Source organism: Onthophagus taurus, chromosome 6, assembly GCF_036711975.1.
Source record: "Onthophagus taurus isolate NC chromosome 6, IU_Otau_3.0, whole genome shotgun sequence".
NCBI classification, from domain to species: Eukaryota; Metazoa; Arthropoda; class Insecta; order Coleoptera; family Scarabaeidae; genus Onthophagus; species Onthophagus taurus.
Genome location: NC_091971.1, coordinates 9,575,465 through 9,592,255, shown reverse-complemented (window position 1 = coordinate 9,592,255; position 16,791 = coordinate 9,575,465). Strand labels below are relative to the sequence as shown.

Sequence of the window (16,791 nt, the reverse complement as noted above, 5' to 3'; positions counted from 1 at the left end):
TAAGCGTATTAAGGTGTGCAGCCACGTAAATTATCCGCTCATTAGCTACCGGCAAACGCTGGTTTTCCAGATGCGAATAATCCAAAATTAACCTGGCAACGAGAATCGTCTACTGCAAAGGAGAGAAACCTCGAAATTTCTAACTTTGCTGATGTTGAATTTACTTCAGATGAACAAGCATCTTTAGATCAGAAATCGAGTTCAATTCACGATAAATCGCGTCTATGTCTTCATAGTTGAGTGAGTTTTCTAATAATAGGAGAAGGTATTTCGAGTATTTCAAATTAATTAAAAGAGAAAAATCTATTTATAACATAAATAGGAATCTGTATTAATCACATAATGGTTATTGTATTAAATAAACCAACTGTACAATTTATGAAGTAAATAAATAAATATTTGCTAGTCATTCAAATTAAAATACCTCTCTTACACTGTAATAAACGTTACACGTTTTAATCGAAAAGTAAACAATATCGGATTGTGCACGTCATCAATTTCGCGTAAAACGCTTTGTTAATAGCCGCAAAATTTGCCGAATAAAACAATCCGAAATAACTTACTTCACAAAACTTAATAAAGTTTTGCTAATTAAATTTGTCGGTGCCGGTGGATCTGTTAATTCTCTCGATTTAAAAAAGGACTCCTCCCGAAGAAACCAATTAAACGACGCCATTTTCGCCGTTCAGCTCTTGACCGACCACAGCGACTGAGTTTCGTATTTGTTTTGCGCACCGCGTTTAATAACGGGGATATTGGCAATTTTAATTAAAATTCATTTCGATTCCGATTACTACCGCTGCGACCGAGGATTCCCATTAATTGAAAATTTCTGTGGTAATCAAAACAAATGATTACGTTTATCATCTGTGACAGATTCAAGTTTCAAAGATATTTTTCTATACGGTTAAGTACTTATAGCTTTAGGTGAGATAGCAGACGGATAAAGAAATCCAATAACACAATTTAAACAATTAATTCATTTTCAGCCATTACTTAATGAAAAATAACCACCCAGCAAAGGCACGATATGAAAACAGTTTACAATTTATTATCATTGATATGACGAAGGTTTCGATAAAGTATGCCTAGAAGACATCAAACAAGTAATCCAAATCCTAATCCTAAATATTATGCTAATGATTAAGCAGGATTAGGCAATGGAACTGCTTAACCCTATTCCTGTTTAATCTGATATTGAACAAAATTATACAGTAGATGTCGTCGTTGAATTTGGCCTACAGAATGAGCAAGAATATAGAACGTAGACGCTGCAGCAATTATGAGAGAAACGGATAATGGTCAGCAAAGATAGCTCTTTAGATTCTTTCTCGATAAAACAAAAGTCATGACAATAAGTAAAGAGTTAAGAAACCAGACCAATAAAGTGACATTTCTAGTCACTATGCTTAAAAGAGATCGTTTAGTCAAATCAATACATGCGAAATTACATCAGGATAACAATTTATAAAACTTGCATAAGACCCATCATAACATAAGGAATACAGTTAAGTGAAGATACGAACAAATTAAGAGTATCACTAAAAGATACCGAATTAAAAAATAGAGACATCATAAAAGGACGTAGTATATTAGATATGGTAAGATACTATATCAACTTAAAGTGTACATCACAAAACCCACTTTGAGTAAGAATTTAGACCAACAGATCTAAAACAAGAAGAAGTTATGTATCAGATTTTGGCATGATGAGTACTATGTTGAACCAAAGAAGGAATGTTTTTACACACTGCATCAAAAAGGTTTCCATACAAGCCACAGCACTTTTAAATTACACTTCTAACTTACCTAATATGATGGTGTGGGCAAAAATGTTATTGCAGCCAATGCTATAATAACCAAGGAAGTAAATGAGGTTCATATCTGGTGATTGTGAAGGTATATGAAGTGAATAACGATAAATACAATAAAATATGTGTGATGTAAAGACAATTTACACAAGGATGTCTCAAAATTGGATCCTACTTCTTCAAATTTATTATAACCCTTAGGTTCACACATTTTTACCTTCGGGTCATTCTTATATTGAGTACAATCAAAATATAGGACCTTCAAAAGAAGAAAACTTTAAATCTGAATTGAGCACAATTTATGTCTCCTTGCAGTAAATTTATGATATTGATCATGCTACATGAAGATTTAGTGAAAAATTATCTGTATTGCATGAAGAAACAAATTTGGCCTATTTCAACATCATTTGACCATGAGCTATAACCAGTTATTCATGCTCAGTTAAAATGTCGATTATTCTCGTTGACTGATCTAAGAGTAGTAAAGTTGCAGGAGAATTTTGGTAGCATTACTATCTTCAACAACAGTAAGGAGGCTATGTTAACATTTGTGTAGCTACAAAGAGAGCCAAGTGGAAGAAAATGAAACCCAACGAAACAAGTGGCATAAAATAAGCTAAACTGTCTTCTTGTTCTCTAAACTTACTTTCTCGTGATATGTCTCATTCCACAAGAGTTGCTGTCAATACATTTCTTAGAATTCTCAAACGATATACCAGTAGTAGGCTAAGTGATAAACATTACTGGAATTCATCGATACTTTCAAAATTCCATTTGAGGTTGTTTAATTAGAATTAACTTATCACAAAATACCATAAGAAAATATGCTAATATAAATTTCATTACAAAAAAATTAAAACAACCATTAAGTGTATTATAATTTATAATGAAAATATGATAAAATGACAAAATAATAAGTAAATACGAAATAATGATACGCAACAGGAACGTGAGTTTGTTTGAGGTTGTCACAAGAAGATGGATAGCAGTTTCTCGAAGACAAGAAATGAAGTTTTTCAGAACAGTTTGCGGGTGGTGCTTTCGTAAGAAGTGTCGGCGGTCCTTCCGGCTCTCTATTTTGCATTATTCTCGAATCGGAGCACCAGGGAGGAATTGATACTGGCACGACGTTGATCGATGGACTAGAAACTCGACGAGAAAGTCGGATTCTCGAAGATAATCTCGCCAGCGCCAAACTCGGACAGGAAAGAGATAAATATTTTCGGGAATTTTAAATTTGCCTTCGAACCGTCGAAAGCTGACCCTCTTTCGTAATGGGGTACAAAATGCAAATGAAACACGGTCCCTCGTTAACCTAACGACAACGAGCTCATGTTTACAAATCTTACTAACTTGAATTACAATTTTTTTAAGGTCGTTAGATAATCTTGTAGGCGTATAAACTGATGAAGTTCCATATACACATAGATAATCATTAAAAATGTAATAAAAAAAACATTGTAACCGACAAGAATGAAAAGTTTAGGAAAGTTTTAAGGCATTAGATTCACAATTTCCCCGCAGAGTACTAAACACAAAGCTACCCCTTTTCGTTTTATAACACCGTGACGAAGTAAAATTGTCTCGTTTTATGTTCAAAGCGAATTGGATTGCCTTACATAAGGGTCGTCGAATCAACGATTTATTACCCACTCTTAACACCCAAAACTAATACTTTCGTGAATATCCTCTATTTCCACTCGGTATCGATAGTTGTAAAACGATTTTCACCTAGTATTTTAAATAATTTGCGGTTAAATAACCACTAATCGAAAATTTACAATCTCGTTGTGGAGGGAAATATAACCACTAAACTAAAAGCGGTTTTGACTACATTTGAAACTAAATAGCGTATGCATGAAATCGATATTTAACAGAAATATTTTAAATTCAGTGTAAAGTGATCTTGTTGTAGCGCGATGGTGAGAATAAATGGCGTGACCGGTTGACAAAAACGGATTTACTAGCCATTAAAATGCACTTTTTTTTGTCAATTGTATTTGTTCATCCACTCAAAACAATTTTACCCGTAAATACCACGTATTCCGCGTTTAATTTGTGTACAAATTGAGTTTTTAATATTTTCCAATGTGATCATGTTTAGCTTTTCATTAAATTTATGCACGATTAAATGAATTCGATTTTTTAAGATTTTTTGTTGAGTACTTTTAAAATAGGATTTTTTAAAATTCAAAAGAAGAAAAATCGTATTGTCAAGTGGAAAAGCTCGATGCAGTTGGACGACCGTTTACGTTTTACGTTCACACTGCGAGAGATATATCGGTGCAGTAAATTCCCTTTTAAAGTTTGAAATCCCCCTGCCAAGAGAAGTAGCTAGATTGCCGGGGGGGCTTGAATATCCATATTTCTGCGAGTACAATGAATATTTACAGTAGCCCCCTAAACAATATATTAAATTGTGTCGCGACATTTCGTTGAGAGAACAGCTTTACGACGTTGTTCAACTTTCTACATCCCTATTTATTGTTCAACTTATTTAAATATCGTATTTTTATGAGAATATATATATAAACTCTGAAAAATCTACGGATAAACCCGAAACTTTCTAGTGCTACTTACAACTGTTCCTTTGTTCCTCTGCTCCAAGTAATATCATAAATCACGAAAATATCAAAATAGGTTGCTTTTTCATAATAAAATCAATTATAACTTCAGTACTAAAACTGATGGAGAAAGACGTTTTGAATACAAATTATTCCTAATGCATCAATAAATCATAATCTACACTTATGTCCTATTAATCTATCACCAGTTTGTAGTGATACTGCATAAATCACAATATGTCAAAACTGGACAATCTTTCTTAATAAAATCAAATATGTATATCATAAGAACTAAAACTGATGGAGAAAGACGTTATGAATAAAAAATGTTCCTAATGCATCAAGAAATCATAATCCACACTTATTTCATATTTATCTATCACCAGTTTTTAGTGATATAGCATAAATCACAATATGTCCAAATTGGACGATTTTTCTTAACAAAATCAACTAGGTATAACGTAAGTACTAAAACTGATGAAGAAAGACGTTATGAATAAAAAACATTCCTAATGCATCAGGAAATCATAATCCACACTTATTTCATATTTATCTATCACCAGTTTCTAGTGATATAGCATAAATCACAATATGTCAAAATTGGATGATTTTTCTTAACAAAATCAACTATGTAGATCGTAAGAACTAAAACTGATGGAGAAAGACGTTATGCATAAAAGATATTCCTAATGCATCATGAAATCATAATCCACAGTTATTTCAGATTTATCTATTATCAGTTTTCAGTGATAAAGCATAAATCATAAAGTGTCAATATTGGATAATTCTAATAAAATCAACTATGTATATCATCAGAACTAAAACTGATGCAGAAAGACGTTATGAATAAAAAATATTCCTAATGCATCAAGAAATCATAATCCACACTTATTTCATATTTATCTATCACCAGTTTCTAGTGATATAGTATAAATCACAATATGTCAAAATTGGACGATTTTTCTTAACAAAATCAACTAGGTATAACGTAAGTACTAAAACTGATGAAGAAAGACGTTATGAATAAAAAACATTCCTAATGCATCAGGATATCGTAATCCACACTTATTTGATATTTATGTATCACCAGTTTCTAGTGATATAGCATAAATCACAATATGTCAAAATTGGACGATTTTTCTTAACAAAATCAACTATGTAGATCGTAAGAACTAAAACTGATGGAGAAAGACGTTATGCATAAAAGATATTCCTAATGCATCATGAAATCATAATCCACACTTATTTCAGATTTATCTATTATCAGTTTCCAGTGATAAAGCATAAATCATAAAGTGTCAATATTGGATAATTCTAATAAAATCAACTATGTATATCATCAGAACTAAAACTGATGGAGAAAGACGTTATGAATAAAAAATATTCCTAATGCATCAAGAAATCATAATCCACACTTATTTCATATTTATCTATCACCAGTTTCTAGTGATATAGCATAAATCACAATATGTCCAAATTGGACGATTTTTCTTAACAAAATCAACTAGGTATAACGTAAGTACTAAAATTGATGAAGAAAGACGTTATGAATAAAAAACATTCCTAATGCATCAGGAAATCATAATCCACACTTATTTCATATTTATCTATCACCAGTTTCTAGTGATATAGCATAAATCACAATATGTCAAAATTGGACGATTTTTCTTAACAAAATCAACTATGTAGATCGTAAGAACTAAAACTGATGGAGAAAGACGTTATGCATAAAAGATATTCCTAATGCATCATGAAATCATAATCCACACTTATTTCAGATTTATCTATTACCAGTTTCCAGTGATAAAGCATAAATCATAAAGTGTCAATATTGGATAATTTTTCTTAATAAAATCAACTATATCGTCAGAACTAAAACTGATGTAGAAAGACGTTGAGCGTGTTTAATAATTAAAACTAGAACTAACACTAGATCTACTACTATAAACATTCGGGTTTAGCTCTTAGTTCTAGTTTTAGTTCAATGAAATATATACAACAATCTAACGTTGACTAAGAACTAGAATTAACATTATCATCAGAGTTAACACTAGATCTAGAACTAGAAACCATCGTTTAGTTCAATAAAAGTCTACAACAATCTAGTGTTGAATAACAATTAAAACTAGAAAAACCGTCCTTCATATAGAGGTTTTACTGTATATTGAAACCTCAATATTTTCACTTTCATTTAAAATCGAGCTTTCTGCAAGCTGCAATGCGGTCGGGTCACATTCTTAACTACAGCCAATAACCCACTCCTACCTTTACAAGCACTCCTTTACTCCACTTGAGGTTTGCGTGCCACCAACGTTTATATTTTAACCTTTATTAATTACTCGGTTCTAATAACTTTCGATAAAAAATTAATTTGTTGGCCATTTTTAATTGCCTAAAAATAACCGTTACCGTTTTAACCAAGCTCGTAATCCTTATTATTAAAAATTCACCGACCCCGCTTACCGTGAAGATTTAATATTTACTTGGAAGCTTTTAATTATTCAACAGTTTCAGCGATTATTAAAAATACCAGTCTTAAAAACTTTTCTTAAATTGCTTAATACTATTTAAATTATATCTTTTTTTAAATCAGTTTAGTATAACAACACAAAGTTAACATTTACGATACCAACTACACACATAGATATTAGTCGCGTAGAGAAATTATTTGTGCAGTTTATGAACTGGGATTAGGTGGCACAGTAGCTAGATTTAATTTACGTAGAGAGAGCGCCGATGCGCAAACAATGCGGTATTCACAAATTGCCGCTTTAGTGCCAAAACGTTTTCGGAATTTGTGATTTGTTTGTCGTTTTCAAAACGCACCTATTTTGTAACCTTTTCCAAAAGAATTCACAACTTCGTTACTCTATTTCACCCTGTTTCACCATGTTTCGTACAGTTGTGCGAATGACATTGACAAATTTACGAAAACCGACTTAACTGTCGAAAAACGTGTTAACGATGAAAGTTAAAATTGGAAATTCGACATTGCGTTGTCCATTTGATAAATTTAATAAGTTTTTTTTGGTATGCGGGAAAATCTCGTTGCTTAAATAACCATAAAATAATATTCCGCATATTTTAGTGATGTAATTCTCTTCAAACTACGTCGTCTTTTTTTCTGTGGTCGATAAAACCGACGCAATATAAATTACCGTTTATTTTTCCACGCCACGACCCAAGAATATTTTTTTTCTTCCAGGAATTTACAGTACGTCACGCAAGGGACCTTTGAAGCAATAAAAACGACGAGCCAGGTAATTGACTGGTTCCCCAATTGAATTTCTACGCGTCGTAAAAATAATAATAAAGAGAAGAAAAAAACGAGGAGAGGAGTTTTTCAATTAAAATCGATTTCTGTGGATGTCGTGTATTCGTTGTTAAAGTAAAATCTCCGAACCGCGCGCCACCGTATTCTTCGGTTTGCGTCGTCGTGCCTTTTTAGCAACCACAAAACAACTCAAACCGACGAAACCCGGCGAAGGTCCCGTAGGATATTGAGAAAAGAAAGGGATATACTTTCTTTGAAATTCTCATAGAATTCTCCTTCTATTCTTAACGCTCTTATTATACCACCACGGTTTATTTCTAAAATCCAGAACCGAACAGATAACCCACGAAAACATTGATTTGACACCTTATTCATTAAGCCCTTTCTAAAGATATAATAAAAAATACACTTTTAAACAGTATTGGTCGCGAAGCTGTAAACTCGGTATAAATCATTGAAATTTTCAATTAGCTCCATAAATTGGTTATGATCGCAACGGCTGAAAGCAAAATGGGGCTTCGAATCCCGTGGTAATAACTTATAGCCGGGGAAAATATTGCTGGGGCTTAGTAAAACTCCCCCTTCTCTTTCACTCTGAGTGATAGCTTGGCATTAGCGAATCGATTCCTTCACTAATTTTTCGCGGCGCGTCGTTTTTCAATCTGTCCGCATCGGGATGTCTGCCAACCTCAGATATACCAACGAGAAATTGCTCTTTCCAACACTGTCATTCTTCAATCTTTATAGTATGCCGATATTCTGACCTTATTTTATGCTAATAAGATAAATTGAAGGTTGAAACTTTAACGAATCTGCATGGATCGCTTGTTCTCGTTGAAATCCATTTATTCTTTTTCTAGCTTCTGTATTTGATGATAATTTTGCTTTAGTGTCTGCTTTTTATAAAAATTAAAGTCTTGCAGATTGCTTTCAGGTTGATCTGTCCTTGAATTTAGTAATCAAACTACTATAAATTAACTTATCATCAAATTAACTTTGATTAACTTTAATCCCATGTAACAATACTTTTGAGTTTTTGGAGCAACCATGATAAGGAGGTTAATGTAAAGACGTTGTAGTGACCAAGATCCACCAAATTGCTGTATTTAACCTTTTGCAATATACCATTGATAAGAACCCTTCCTAACCAATACATCGCAGATGTGGATCTGCACTTATATGCCGAGTGAAACAGATTTTACATTTTGAAGTTTGAGTTTGAGTTTCTGAGCTTTTGCTACAAACGCATAATATATTGCACCAACGCTAAAACGCTCCAAACTGCACCATATTGATATAGTACCCATTTTCCCTCGATTGCATAATACATACACCTGAAGAATGTGGTCCACGTTGTATGTACTACCACCGTCACAAGACAAGCTCTAAACCAAGCCTATACAGAACAGGGAGCAGAGTGCATATTCTATAGCTACGTCTACACCGAAAGGAACATTGTGTTTATGTTGCTTGTTCCTGGAACTTGTATCGCAAAGTTTCTGGGCGTTCCTTATTGTTTATGGTTGCAGAAACAAATGTTCCAACAAATTGCTTGTTTACGTATTTAGCGATAAATATCATTAGGAAATTTAGAAACAGCTGTAAACTAGTTTGTTTCGGACGCTGTGTAACTTGTTTCGGAAACTTGAGTGCCGAGTAGCGACTTTTACAGCGTAAACATCTGTTAAAAGCTGAAAATGGTCTACCGAATATATTATACATTTTATTGAGATATACAAAAATGCCGAGTGTTTGTGCAACCCACGGGATACAGATTTTAAAGATCATTACAAAAAACAAGGTTTGTGGGTGGAGTAAATAGAAAAATAAAATATGTAGTGGCCCAGTATTACAGAGAAAAGAATAAATTTAATGGCTATCGTAAATCTCGTGCTGGAACATATTTTATCGGCAAATGGTTTGCCTACGACAAAATTTCTTTATATTTCCATTGTCGATACTGGATTCTGCCATTAAATGTAGTCTGCCTAGTAGTCTAACATTTACGAACTTCTTCTGTTTTTACAAAACAATAATAATTGCAGCCACTGGTGCCTGTAAATCATCATCACCATGCCACAGAAATAAAGTGTTCCCCTGTGTTTCTTTGGTGTGGACATACCTTATGATTCACATTCGTCAATACGTAACTGGTTCAATTTTTCGTTTCTCAATCCATCTATGCTTATTCATCATTATCACAATACTTAAAATAGCAAACATCTCTTGTATCTCTCCTTTAGCCGCCCACACCAACAGGTATCTGAGGGAATCCTTTGAATCGTGATATTCTTATCACCCAATATCTATATAGTTTTGATTCTTTTTGCTTTACAAGCAAACAACAGGAAAAGTTACACACCAACCCCAACATAACCCAAAACAAGTTCAAAACTTTGTAGCGATGTTTTGTGCAGATCAGATTTTAAGAATCTCCTCCACAATAATTACTTTAGCTTAGTTGATGACTTAAGCATCTTTATCCCACTTGGGTTTAAACCTTGTATTATTAAACACTGATTATTTAAAGTGTATTAAATATACTTTTCATGTGTTGAACTCTTGATTAACTATAAAGCAAAGGATTTCTGTATAATCCTATTGATGCGTTAAATAAACTCTAAATTCATCCGTAACTTTCAAATAAGTTTGCGTGTTCGATCTGGTATCGAGGATTAATTTGCCCAACCGGTGTGCTAAGCGAAGAGCTACGAGTGGTATTAAAAAAGAAAAAAACGGTGTAATTGCACCTACAAATTATTTATTGGCGAAGCCGAAGCCTCTCGATAACGTTCAGGTTCGAGCATGTCGACGCGTTATTATCAATTTACGTCTAGTGTCGGTTTCGTTTCGATCGGTTATATTGCAAAATATGCTTTTACCGATTGCGCGCAACCCGTTTGATGATGAAGGTTCTACGTTATTGCGCCCGCTAGCTGTTTTTTTTTCTGCGTTAATCAGCACGTTTGCGCTCACACTACGCACATATGGAAATGCCTACTGTTCATGTTTTAACTTGTACCATCAAAATTTATAGCGTTGTTTGTTTTTTTTAATCAAAAAATTTACGATAATTGTCCCCTTAAAATAAGAATTTCCTCAGAAAACTTTAAACCGAATGTACGGAGGACGAATGTTGTCCTGCGGAAAACTTGCCGCCGCCGGGTTCACGTTATTTACTACTGAATTATGCAGGTGACGCTTCCTGCCGCCGCCCCCGGGTTTCCAGTCCCCCCCAATGCTCAGATACATCCACGTTACGACGTACGCTTAATTTAATTCAGCTTTAACGTCCGTGCGATGAATTAATCTCGGAAAGGGAATGCGATGACGCGCTAGAAAGGGGATTTACCCCGTAAATGGGGAAGGGGGCCAGGTTAAGGAGAGAAAAAGTTCTTGGGAAAGTGTAAGAAACGGAAAAAGAGACCCCGCTGAACATTAATAGAATTCTTCCGTTTGGCTTGTAATTGATTGCTGACCGTGTGATCGACTCCGGATTCGAAACGATGTATCTTTTCGACTTTCAGTTAATTACTGAGGGGTTTAGTTGAATGATGAGGACGGAAAAGATGGAGAGGGTATTAATTATTGTAAAAGTATTGCATTGAGATAATTTTAATTAAAATTGGATCTTTGATTAATTGGATAAAAGAATATCTTATTTATATTATTTCTCTTCTTAATTAACTAATTGTAAGTGATAATCAAGATTTATTAACTTAATTTGTGTTAGGTATAAAAGGTTCTTCTTGTTCGTTTCCTATTATAGTAAAATCTCGATACAAAGGACTAATACGGGAAAATTTTAGTTTAGAGAAGACAATCTAACGCTGAATAAGAACTAGAACTAACACTAACCTTTGAACAGGAATCATTCGGGTATAGCCATGCGTCTCTTAAGACTTGAGTGTTACTTCTAATGTCAGTGTTAGTTCAAGTTTTAGTTGTTATTCAGCGTTAGATTGTTGTATACTTTTCCTTGAACTAAAACTGGAACTAACACTATACCTAGAACTAGAAACATTCGGGTTTAGCCGTCTTAAGAGACGTACGGCTAAATCTGAATGTTTTTAATTCTAGATCTAATGTTTGTCTGAAGACGCACGGCTAAACCGGAAACTTTCTAGTTCTAGGTCTAGTGTAAAGTAAACACTGCAAAGTAAATAAGCACCTTCAAAACATGAAGCTTGCTGACTCTCCTCTCTGTCGAGCCTGTGAACAGGATGACGAGACGGTTAAACACATCTTGTGTGATTGCCCCTCTCTGACCGACCTCAGAATGAGGACCTTCGGGGAGGAATGGCCAACCACAGATGACATCAGGAATGCACCTCTAGGAGCTGTCCTAGCCTTTGATAAATCCTTAGGCTGGTTAGTAGTAGATAAAAGCCGATTCTAGAACCTCCTCTCAGAACCTCAGGTCAAGGTCAAGGCCAAGGTCACGTTGAGTGACCATGACCTTGACCTTGCCCTGAGGTTCTGGGAGGAGGTTCCAGAATCGGCTATTGCAAAGGGGGTCGTTGACCAGTAACCTTGACCTAAACAATGACCTTTACTTTGAGCTCACCTCAGGTCAAGATCACGTTTAGTGACCATGACCTTGATCAGTAACCTTGACCTGAACAATGACCTTTACTTTGATCTCAACGGAGACCTTGAAGTCAACCTTAATTGTGACCATTACATTGACCGTGTACGTGACCTGAAATGAAGGTTACACGACGTGAGGCCATTGAAAACCCCACTTCGGAGGAGGTATGCTTTAAATAGCAGATAGAAAATCGTGTTCAACAGTATTGAAGTAAGAGTGTTGTGAACATAAAGAAATTGAGGAACTTGTAGCTCCTATTTTAAGCAGTTTACATCGCTTAAATATAATGGCATCGAGAAATCCAATTAAAGTCATCGATATGCAAGGGTTTACTTTATCTTCGGGATTTCGAGTTAAAGAATTGGCTATCGGTGATGGTGAGTCGATTTCCCATTTCATATTTCAACCTGATATAAGTTATGAAAGACTCAATAAGCGAGAATGTCGACAAGTGCGTTGGGAGGAGAATAACTTACACCATTTGCATTACGAGAATGGATATGTGCCCTATAATCAACTGAAAGACATTCTGGAACAGCATACATGCGGAGTGGAGGTGGTGTTTGTAAAGGGATCTCAAAAAGAAAAGGTATTGAGAGACCTATTATCATCGGTAAAGCCAGTGATTATTAATTTACAACATAATATATATTGCCCTTTGCTTTCGTTGAGTCAAAATTCTTGCGCATATCATTATAAATCGGAAAGCAGTTGTGCAATTGAAAATGTTAAATTAATTTTAAAATTTTTAAAAATGGATTTAGATTAATGTTAAAATTTAAAATTTAAATAAATTAATTTTTATAGTACTGACTTTTTTTTATTCAATTTAAATGTATCACATTCCTAATCCTAATATATAAAATGGAAAAGAAAAACAACCGAATTAAATTTCATTTAATTTATTGAACTCGTCTTTAATAAATGATAAACAATTGCATATCTTTTTAACGTATTATTTATGGTGTCAACTCGACGCCCCCGAGTTAGCAGTTCATGATGTTTTTTTTTTTGGTGTACTCAAGTCGAGTGATGGCTCTTCTCGGGTGCTCCCGGAGGAGTGGAGCATGACCGGGTTGGATTTACTTTGAGCTCACCTCAGGTCAAGATCACGTTGAGTGACTATGACATTGATCAGTAACCTTGACCTGAACAATGACCTTTACTTTGACCTCAACGGAGAACTTGAAGTCAACCTTAATTGTGACCGTGACGTCCCCACCTAAAATGATGTGTATAAATAGCAAGTCAGGTTCATAAAAGATTAGTTTCATTGAAATCATCCGACGTAGTGGTGACATAACAACGCAGAACAAGTAAGTCCATAAACACTTGTCTTACAGCAGAAGTATTAATGTTATATATACTTAGTGGGTTCCAGACAACAATATACAAAAGCACCGAAGAGAAGTCTCGAGGTTCAACAGGCGGTGTCCAAAAAAGCGAACATAAGTCCAAAGGTGATAAAACCCTCGTTGACACCCGTGGCATCTGAAGAGGTGTTAAAACAAGAAAAGTTTAATACAGTTATAGAGTGTGGTAACAATATGCAAGCGGTCGCTGATGGAAAAGATTCGTTTGCAGACTTAAGCCCTTTTATTATGACGCAAAGTGTTAACGGTAATAATGAAGTAGTTTCGAGAATAGATAACATGGAGAGCTTAACCAACATGTCGGACAGTACAGTAAGAGCAAGTAGAGGTCCTCTATTTTCGGAAACAGTGTATGCACTAAATAAGAGCCGCACGAAATGTGTGGCAATAGGATTAAGTGCTGACTTACATTTTGAACCAGTGGTAAGGTTAATGGGAAAAGGTCAATGTTTAACATTAACGGAAAACGATTGGCACAACATTATTATGTATAAGTCAACAATCACAAACAGTTTTGCTAATCAGTCTCCGTCGCAGATAGTGTTGTGTGGTGTCAGTATATCGTGCGATTGGATGGAAAACGTTTGCAAGATTTTAAAGTTGGAGAGGGGTGGAGAATATGTATATATTGCATATGAATCGTTGCATGAGCTTTGGAACGTAGCAGATTTAGTAGCAACTCGACTGAGATTATTGAGAACTGTGAATTACAAAGCATATTATGATAGTGTTATAAACGCGTTAGCTGCAATGGATGGAGATGTGAAACGTAATATGTTAACGATGCTCAATGAATCGTGTTCTGAACAAATATGTATAAGTAAGGAAGTGATGTTGTACAATTTCGATAAAATCTTGTTGGATGTAGATTTGTTTAAATTATTTCACAATCAATAAAGACATGGGTAAGGTGCGGATTGATGAGAGTAAAAATGAGATGCATAGAATGTATGCATGGACTTATGCGTATAGACAATCACGAAAGTGTAATTGGGAGGAAATGTATTTAGATCGTCTTAGATTTAAGAATAGAATAAGTTATGTAAATGATATGTTACACCTGTACTTAAGCAGCGAATTTAGAAATAAGATTTTTCATGAAAGATTTAAATATGTAATGACTTAAAATAAATAAAATTTTTTTTCAAATGTGAGCGTATTATTAACCATCCAATATTCACCGAATAATGTGCGAAAGCTATTAAATATAATGGTATGAATGTTAGGACAGTGAAACAGTATGCATCGATCAAGCAAACGGTCTGGTCGAGGTATTGTGAATACATTAATCAATAAGCTTCCGATAGAACTACATTTGCCAGGTTATAATTATTGCGGTCCGGGAACCAAATTGGTAAAGAGATTAGTTCGTGGAGATCAGGGAGTGAATAAATTAGACGACGCCTGTAAAACGCATGATATTGCCTACGCAGCGACATCGAATTTAGCTGAGCGACACATAGCCGATAAAGAGTTGTATAAGACAGCGAAAGAGCGGTTGAGAAGTAAAGACGCAAGCTTAGGAGAGCGACTATCGTCGGCGTTAGTGTCAACGATAATGAAAGGAAAAACAATAATGGGTATGGGAATGCAAATTCGTGCCCTAAGACGTAGAGGGACAACTCGTCAGAAGTTGAAACGTGGCGGTAAATTGTCGTTTACGCAGGCAATGAACTTAGTGCGGCGAGCGATTGCACAGACCAACAGTACGAATACAAAGGGAGATGTACAAGTGGGTTACAATCTGTTGAAACCTTATCAAGGTAGAATACTTAAACCGCGCGGAAAAATAATCAAGATTCCCAAGACGGGAGGTTTTTTACCCTTAATACTTGCAGCTTTGGGTGCTCTCGGTTCTTTAGGCGGAGGTGCAGCAGCTATTGCAAAAACCGTAAACGAAGCAAAAATAGCAAGGGAGCAGTTACAAGAAGCCCAACGTCACAATCGGGCTATGGAACCAAAAGCGATCGGCAGCGGTTTGTATATTAAACCATATAAGCGAGGTTGCGGACTAGTCATGAAAACGGTATCACGAAAATCAAAGCGACTAAAACGCACCAAGAGGGCGAACAAAATTGGTACAGGAATGTTTATTAATCCATATAAAAAGGGTTGTGGTTATAAAACTGTAGCAAAAAACTAATAAAAATACCCCAACATTCTTTAACGGATGTAGAGTTAAGGCGATATGCACGAGCGCTTGATCTGTTAAACTTTCGTGGGGTGTACATGAGAAACAATTTACCGAAGAAAATCCGAAAACGAGAGAGTGGGATAATAAATCTTGATAATCGTACGGGTCCCGGTACTCACTGGACAGCTTACAACAAGGATGGTGTAAATGTTAACTACTTTGACAGTTATGGAGATTTACGACCACCGATTGAAGTGGAGAAGTATTTTATATCGGATGGGGGGAGAAATATTGTGAGGTATAATTATCGACGATATCAAAAAGAAGATCAAACAAATTGTGGACAATTGTGTCTGCATTTCTTAGATAGTTTAAATACCAAGGAAGTATCCGTGTAAGATTAGTCTTGAGAACAACAATGGAACAAGATACAATACATACAAGTTATACATTTACGCTCACCGGAAGGGGGTCGGAGTTGTCTTGTAACTTTAACCCACCGATTTATTTGAATGAACTCGGTACATACGAGTTAGCTCTTTTAAATTTCGAAACGTTCAATACGTTACCTAATATCGATTCAACAAACAATATTTTACAATATGAAGATCATATGGGAAATTTTACAGAGAATATTGAAATACCGCTAGGAACATACGATATTAACGATATTAACGAATACGTTAAAAAAACATTAACAGCGAGGAATATTCTCAGCGTGACTACACCGGGTACACAGATACGCATAAGAGGTAATAATAATACGCAACGTGCTGAGATAAAAACAAACCGGCGAATAAATTTTGCTAGCGATAATTCAATCGGTTCCTTACTTGGTTTTAACCCTAAAGTTATACCTAAAAACACGATAACAGAATCGGATCATATCGTGAATATAAATAAAACGAATGCATTACAAATTTATTGTAATTTGAGCTCCGGATCGTATACGAATGGACAACCCATGCACGTGTTGTATCATTTCTTCCCGAACGTACCGGCTGGTTTTAAAATAATAGAAGCTCCGCAACAACCGATTTACTT

General features: G+C 35.0%; 1 protein-coding gene across 2 annotated transcripts in view; it reads right to left on the bottom strand.

The window, feature by feature from the left end:
* LOC111427854 (neuroligin-4, X-linked-like) overlaps nt 1-16,791 on the bottom strand; it is a 108,419-nt gene that overhangs the window by 34,652 nt on the left and 56,976 nt on the right. The window lies entirely within an intron of this gene.